Source organism: Loxodonta africana, chromosome 3 (assembly GCF_030014295.1).
Source record: "Loxodonta africana isolate mLoxAfr1 chromosome 3, mLoxAfr1.hap2, whole genome shotgun sequence".
Taxonomy (NCBI): domain Eukaryota; kingdom Metazoa; phylum Chordata; class Mammalia; order Proboscidea; family Elephantidae; genus Loxodonta; species Loxodonta africana.
The window spans coordinates 117,298,451-117,305,078 of record NC_087344.1 but is presented as its reverse complement, the minus strand read 5'-3'; the positions used below and the strand labels follow the sequence as shown (position 1 = coordinate 117,305,078).

Below are 6,628 nucleotides of genomic sequence, written 5' to 3'. Positions count from 1 at the left end.
TCACTGACAATGTATTGCAGAATAGATCTTGAAATGTTCTTTTTGACAATGAGCTCGACGCCATTCCTCTTTAATTTGTCATTCCCTGCATAGTAGACCATATGATTGTCTGATTCAAAATGGCCAGTACCAACCCATTTCAGCTCAATAATGCCTACGATGCATTCCGTTTAGTTTTTGATGACTTCCAATTATCCTTGATTCACACTTCCTACATTTCACATTCTGATTGTTAATGAATGTTTGCAGCTGTTTCTCTCATTTGGAGTCATGCCACATCAGTAAATGAAGGTTCTGAAAGCTTGACTCCATCACGTCATTAAAGTTAACTCTACTTTGAGGAAGTAGCTCATCCCCATTTGTATTTTGAGTGCTTTCCAACCTGTGGAGCTCATCTTCCGGCACTATATCAGACAATGTTCTGGTACCATTAATAAGGTTTTTACTGGCCAATTTTTTCAGAAGTAGACTGTAAGGTCCTTCTTACTAGTCTGTCTTAGTCTGGAAGTTCCCCTGAAACCTGTCCACCAAGGGTGACCTTAACTGGTATTTGAAATACTAGTGGGAAAGTTTCCAGTGTCACAGCGACATGCAAACCACTACAGTACAGCAAACTGACAGATGCATGGTGGTAAGCCTGTAACACCCGGTATTCCCAAGAGGTCTCCCATCCAAGTACTATCCAGGCACAAGCCTGCTTAACTTCTGAGATCAGATGAGATTGGGCATGTTCAGGGTGGTATGAAAGGTCTGTGTTTTATAGACCTGTCTAATCTTTGACTGCAGGGTGAACTTTGGAAGTGACTTCCCTTCTGAGTTAGAGGGTGTTTAGTGGCCATACTCTCATGGTTTCTGTAGTCTCTGTCAGACCAGTAAGTCTGTTTGTGTGTGTGTGTGTGTGTGAATTTCATTCTACATTTTTCTCTCGCTCTGTCCAGGACCCTCTATTGTAATCCCTGGCAGAGATGTTGGTGGTGGTAGCTGGGCACCATCTAATTCTTCTGGGATCAGGCTGGTGAAGGCTATGGTACATGTTGTCCATTAGTCCTTTGGACTAATCTTTTCCTTGTATCTTTTGTTTTCTTCATTCTCCTTTGCTTCAGATGTGATGGGACAAACAGATATATCTTAGATAGCCGCTCCCAAGCTTTTAAGTACCCAGACGCTACTCACCAAAGTTGAATGTAGAGCATTATCTTGATAAACTATGTTGTGTCAATTATTTGGATGTCTCCCAAGACCATGGTCCCCAGCCCTCAACCCAGTAACTCAGTCCCTGAAGAAGTAGATGTGTCTATGAAGCTTCTATGACTTTGCCTTCGTCAAGTTGTGCTGGCTTCCCCTATATTATGTACTGTCTTTCCCTTTGCCAGTGTTACCACTTATCTATTGTCCTCATAACAACCAAAGATTGTTTCTTTCTGTGTGTAAACCTTTCCTTGAATTTTTATAATAGCTGTATCATACAGTGTTTGTCCTTCTGAGATTGACTTATTTCGCTCAGCACCCCTGCAGCTTCTGACAGTTCTTTCTGGTCAAATTCATTCCCTGTTGTGTTCCTGACAGCACCTTTTCCAAGAACCCTCCTCCAGAACCGACAGAGAGAGAAAGCCTTCCCCTGGAGCTGATGCCCTGAATTTGGACTTCTAGCCTACTAGACTGCCAGAAAATGCATTTCTCTTTGTTAAAGCCATCCACTTGTGGTATTTCTGTTACAGCAGCACTAGATAACTAAGACAGTATTTGGTATCAGCAGTGGGGTGCTGCTCTAACAGATACCTAAAATGTGGAAGCGGTTTTGAAATTGTGAATGGAGAGAGGACTCAGAAGGAAATGAGGAGAGCTGTTACATGGGAGACGTTGCAGACAGTGAGAAGCAGCAGCAGAGGGCCAGCAGCAGTAGAGAACTGGCAACAGCAGAACCAGGAGACCAGCACAAGAGTGCCTGTGCATAGGAGGCTTCCTGGTGGAGTGGGGTGCCTCTGGGCACTTATCTGCAGAGCTAGGCTTGATGACTCACGAAGCTAGAGAGCTGAGTGCCTTTAAGTCAAAGTTTACTAGTGGAGTGGGGTGCCTCTAGGCACTTATTGTTGGAGCTACAGAGCTTTGGAACACTTTCCCCAGCAGGGCAGATGTGGGCATGAAGCCCCAGGGCTGAGAGGCCCCAGAACCAGGAAACAGAAGCAGAAGAGATGAGGAACACAGGAAGCTGAGCTACCTCAGTCTCAAAAGGTATGGTCTTGACCTCTGGGGTTTCAAAGGGTGGAGCCATGGCCTCTGGTGTTTCTAAGGGTAGAGTCGCCACTCAGATGGACTAGGAGAATGGTGCACCTAAAGCTGAGGGAGCAGAGTTGCCGTCCCAGTGGGCCTGGAAGGCAGAGCTGAAGCACAGGGCCAAGCGGCCTCTACTCAGAATTCAGAGCGTGTGGCCCGTACCTAGAGGCTAGAGGGCAGGGCTATTGTGTGAATGGTCTCAGAGAACAGAGGATTATTTTCAAAGCCTTGAGGACTAATATAATGTGTTCTCCTGACTTACTTGGTGCCCATTATGCCTTCTTTCCCTTCGGTTTCTCCTGTTTGTAATGGAAATGTCTAGTTTGTGCCCATTCCACCATTGTACATTGGAAGCAGATAACTTGTTTTCTAGATTTCACAGATGAAGAGGAATTTTTGGATTTTGGTCATAGAGTTGATCTAAGACTTTTGCTATGATATGATGGGGTGAATATGTTTTATATGTGGCAAGGGCATAAATTTTGGGGGGCCAAAGGTGGAATGTCATGGAACAAATTATGTCCCCCCAAAATATGTATCAATTTGGCTAGCCATAGTTCCCAGTATTGTGAGCTTGTCTACCACTTTGTTGTTTGATGTGATTTTCCTATGTGTTGTAAATCCTAATATCTATTTGTGGTTAATGAGGCAAAATTAGATTATGTTAAGGAGGATTAGGGTGGGATGTAACACTCTTGCTTAGGTCACATACCTGATCCAATGTAAGGCGAGTTTCCCTGGGGTATGGCCTGCACAGGCAGTTCTACTCCGTCCTATAGGGTTGCTATGAGTCGGAATTGATTCGATGGCACTGGGTTTTTATGGCCTGCACCACCTTCTATTTACAGGAGATAAAAGGAGAGAGAAGCAAGCAGAGAATGGGTACCACGTATCACCAAGAAAGCAGTGCATGGAGATACTTCCTTGAGGTGGAGCCAAGATGGCAGAATAGGCAGACGCTTCTAGCGAGCTCTCTTTACAACAAAGACCTGAAAGAACGAGTGAAATGAGTATATTTGTGACAACCTTGAAGCCCTGAGCATCAAAGGCAAACTTAGACAATGAACTGAGGGGCAGGGGGAGGAAGCGACCGTTCAGAAGTGGAGAGGAGTTACCGGACCTGAATCACGGGGAGCCCTCAGGGATTATTCCTGGAGCAGCAGGGGCGGTGGCGGCAGGCTGGTACTAGTGTTCAGCCGCAGTTTACTCAGGGAGAAGCAGCCAGCCACACAGCCTACTCACACCTCCGGAACCTGAGGAGAACAGCGCTCTCAGCAAAAGCTAAGTACTCGCGTATATTTTACCATGCCCCCTGCCAACCCCCAAGCCGGCTTCAGCGGCATAATCCCTGGGCCTGAGATACACCCTGGTGAGCACCTAGAGCCATCCTCCCTGCCTTGGGGAAGGAAAAAATTTGCATTTGGGGGAAAAGATAATTTGCTAGCCCCATTAACTGGAGGAGCTCAGGACAGAAGCGGCTCCTCCCCAGGCATGAACTGTGCGTGGATCTTGAGCACCTTTCCCTTCTGCAGGGACCTGTGTGGGCCTATTTCAGGAGAATAGGCCCTTGTTGGCAAACTCTAACCATTTCAGCTGTGCGGTGGGGAGGTGGTATTTGATGTTTTGACATCACTTTGCCTATTAAACAAGGTCCTCACCTACCCACATGAGGGACCTAAGGATTGGTAGCTCCACTCAGGTCACCCAGCCACCCGTGACAGGGGTCCAAAAATAACTGGTACCTCCCAATCCTTATAACCAAAAACATTGGGTGCCCATGGTCCCTCTGCAGATCCCAAAGACCAGCACACTCTAGGGAACAGAGATGCATTTTCCTCAGAGACACTAGGGGGTCAGTTCTCAGCCCCCTGCCTTGTTCAGAACATGACCCCCTGCTGCAATCAGATACCAGTATGTATGCCAATCACCCCGCCCCTCTAAGACTGTAGTACAGAGCCTGTACCACACACTTGATGATCAGCTACCTGGAAAACTGAGCTGAATTCATACAAGAAAGCTGAATGGACTCCTAGACTGATACACCTGATAGCAACTCTAGCCACCTGGGGACAGGACACCAGAGCTCCAAAGGCAAAAATAATCAAGCTAGCTCACTCAAGCAGCCCATAGGGGTATACCAAAACAAAACAAAGCAAGAAGCTATGACACAGTAAGCAAGCATAAACTAATGCAGTAACTTATAGATGGCTCGGAGACAACAGTCAACATCAAGTCACATAAAGAAACAGACCATGATCGCCTCAACAGGCTCTCAAAACAAAGAATCCAGGGATCTTCTACATGAGAGTGCATTCCTGGAATTATCAGATGCAGAATACAAAAGTTTAATATATAGAGCCCTTCAGGACATCAGGAAGGAAATGAGGCAATATGCAGAACAAGCCAAGGAACACACAGATAAAGCAACTGAAGAAATAGATTATTGAAGAACATAATGAAAAGTTGAATAGCTGGAAAAATCCATAGACAGACAGCAATCAGAAATTCAGAAGATTAACCATAAAATTACAGAATTAGACAATTCAGTAGAAAGTCAGAGGAGCAGAATTGGTCAAGTAGAAGCTAGAATTTCTGAACTCGAAGATAAATCACTTGGCACTAATATATTTGAAGAAAAATCACATAAAAGAATTAAAAAAAAAATGAAGAAACCTTAAGAATCATGTGGGACTCTATCAAGAGAAATAACCTACGACTCATGGGAGTACCAGAACAGGGAGGGATAACAGAAAATACAGAGAAAATTGTTGAAGACTTCTTGGCAGAAAACTTCCCTGCTGTTGTGAAAGATGAGAAGATATCTATCCAAGATGCTCATCGAACTCCACATAAGGTAGATGTTAAAAGAAAGTCACCAAGACATATTGTAATCAAACTTGCCAAAACCAAAGATAAAGAGAGAATTATAAGAGCAGCGAGGGATAAATGAAAAGTCACCTACAAAGGAGAGCCAGTAAGAATAAGCTTGGACTACTCCGCAGAAACCATGCAGCCAAGAAGGCAATGGGATGATATATTTAAAAAAATTGAAGGAAAAAAATTGCCTGTCAAGAATCATATATCCATCAAAACTGTCTCTTAAATATGAAGGTGAAATTAAGACATTTCCAGATAAACACAAGTTGAGGGAATTTGTAAAATCCAAACCAAAACTACAAGAAATCCTAAAGGGAGTTCTTTGGTTAGAAAATCAATAATATCAGGTATCAACCCAAGACTAGAACACTGGGCAGAGCAACCAGAAGTTAACCCAGACAGGGAACTCCAAAAAAACAAAGCAAGATTATTAAAAAAAAAAAAAAGCCCAAAACAGGGTAACAGCATGTTATTATATAAAAGAAGACAACATTAAAATAATAAAGAGGGACTAAGAAATGTAATCATACACCTTCCATATGGAAAGGAAGATATGGTGATTCCAAGAAATAAAAGTTAGTTTTAAATTTAGAAAAATAGGGATAAATAATAAGGTAACCACAAAGGAGACAAACTATCCTACTCACCAAAATAAAATACAAGGGAAAAATACAGACTCAGCAGAAACAAAATCAACAAAAACAAATATGAGGAAAGGACTATATGTAAAGAAAATCTACTCAACACAAAAAATCAAGTGAGAAAAAGAAACTGTCAACAACATACAAAAAAGACATCGAAATGATAACACTAAATTCATACCTATCCATAATTACCCTGAATGTAAATGGACTAAATTATAAATGCACCAATAAAGAGACAGAGAGTGGCAGAATGGATTAAAAAACAAGATCCGTCTATATGCTGCATACAAGAGACACACCTTAGACTTAGAGACACAAACAAACTAAAACTCAAAGGATGGAAAAAAATATATCAAGCAAACAACAATCAAAAAAAAGAGCAGGAGTGGCAATATTAATTTCTGACAAAATAGACTTTAAAGTTAAATCCATCATAAAGGATAAGGAAGGACACTATATAATGATTAAAGGGACGATACACCAAGAAGATATAACCATATTAAATATTTATGCACCCAATGACAGGGCTGCAAGATACATAAAACAAACTCTATCAGCATTGAAAAGTGAGATAGACAGCTCCACAATAGTAGTAGAAGACTTCAACACACCACTATCGGTGAAGGACAGGACATCCAGAAAGAAGCTCAATAAAGACACGGAAGATCTAAATGCCGTAACCAACCAAACTGACCTCACAGACAAATACAGAACACTCCACCCAACAGTAACCAGGTATACTTTCTTTTCTAGTGTACATGGAACATTCTCTAGAATAGACCACATATTAGGTAATAAAGCAAGCCTTAACAGACTCCAAAACATTGAAATAC

The 6,628-nt window shown here is 42.5% G+C and overlaps 1 pseudogene; it reads right to left on the bottom strand.

The window, feature by feature from the left end:
- Window positions 1-634: 634 nt before the first annotated feature.
- On the bottom strand, window positions 635-750 carry LOC111751023 (5S ribosomal RNA; annotated as a pseudogene).
- Window positions 751-6,628: the final 5,878 nt, after the last annotated feature.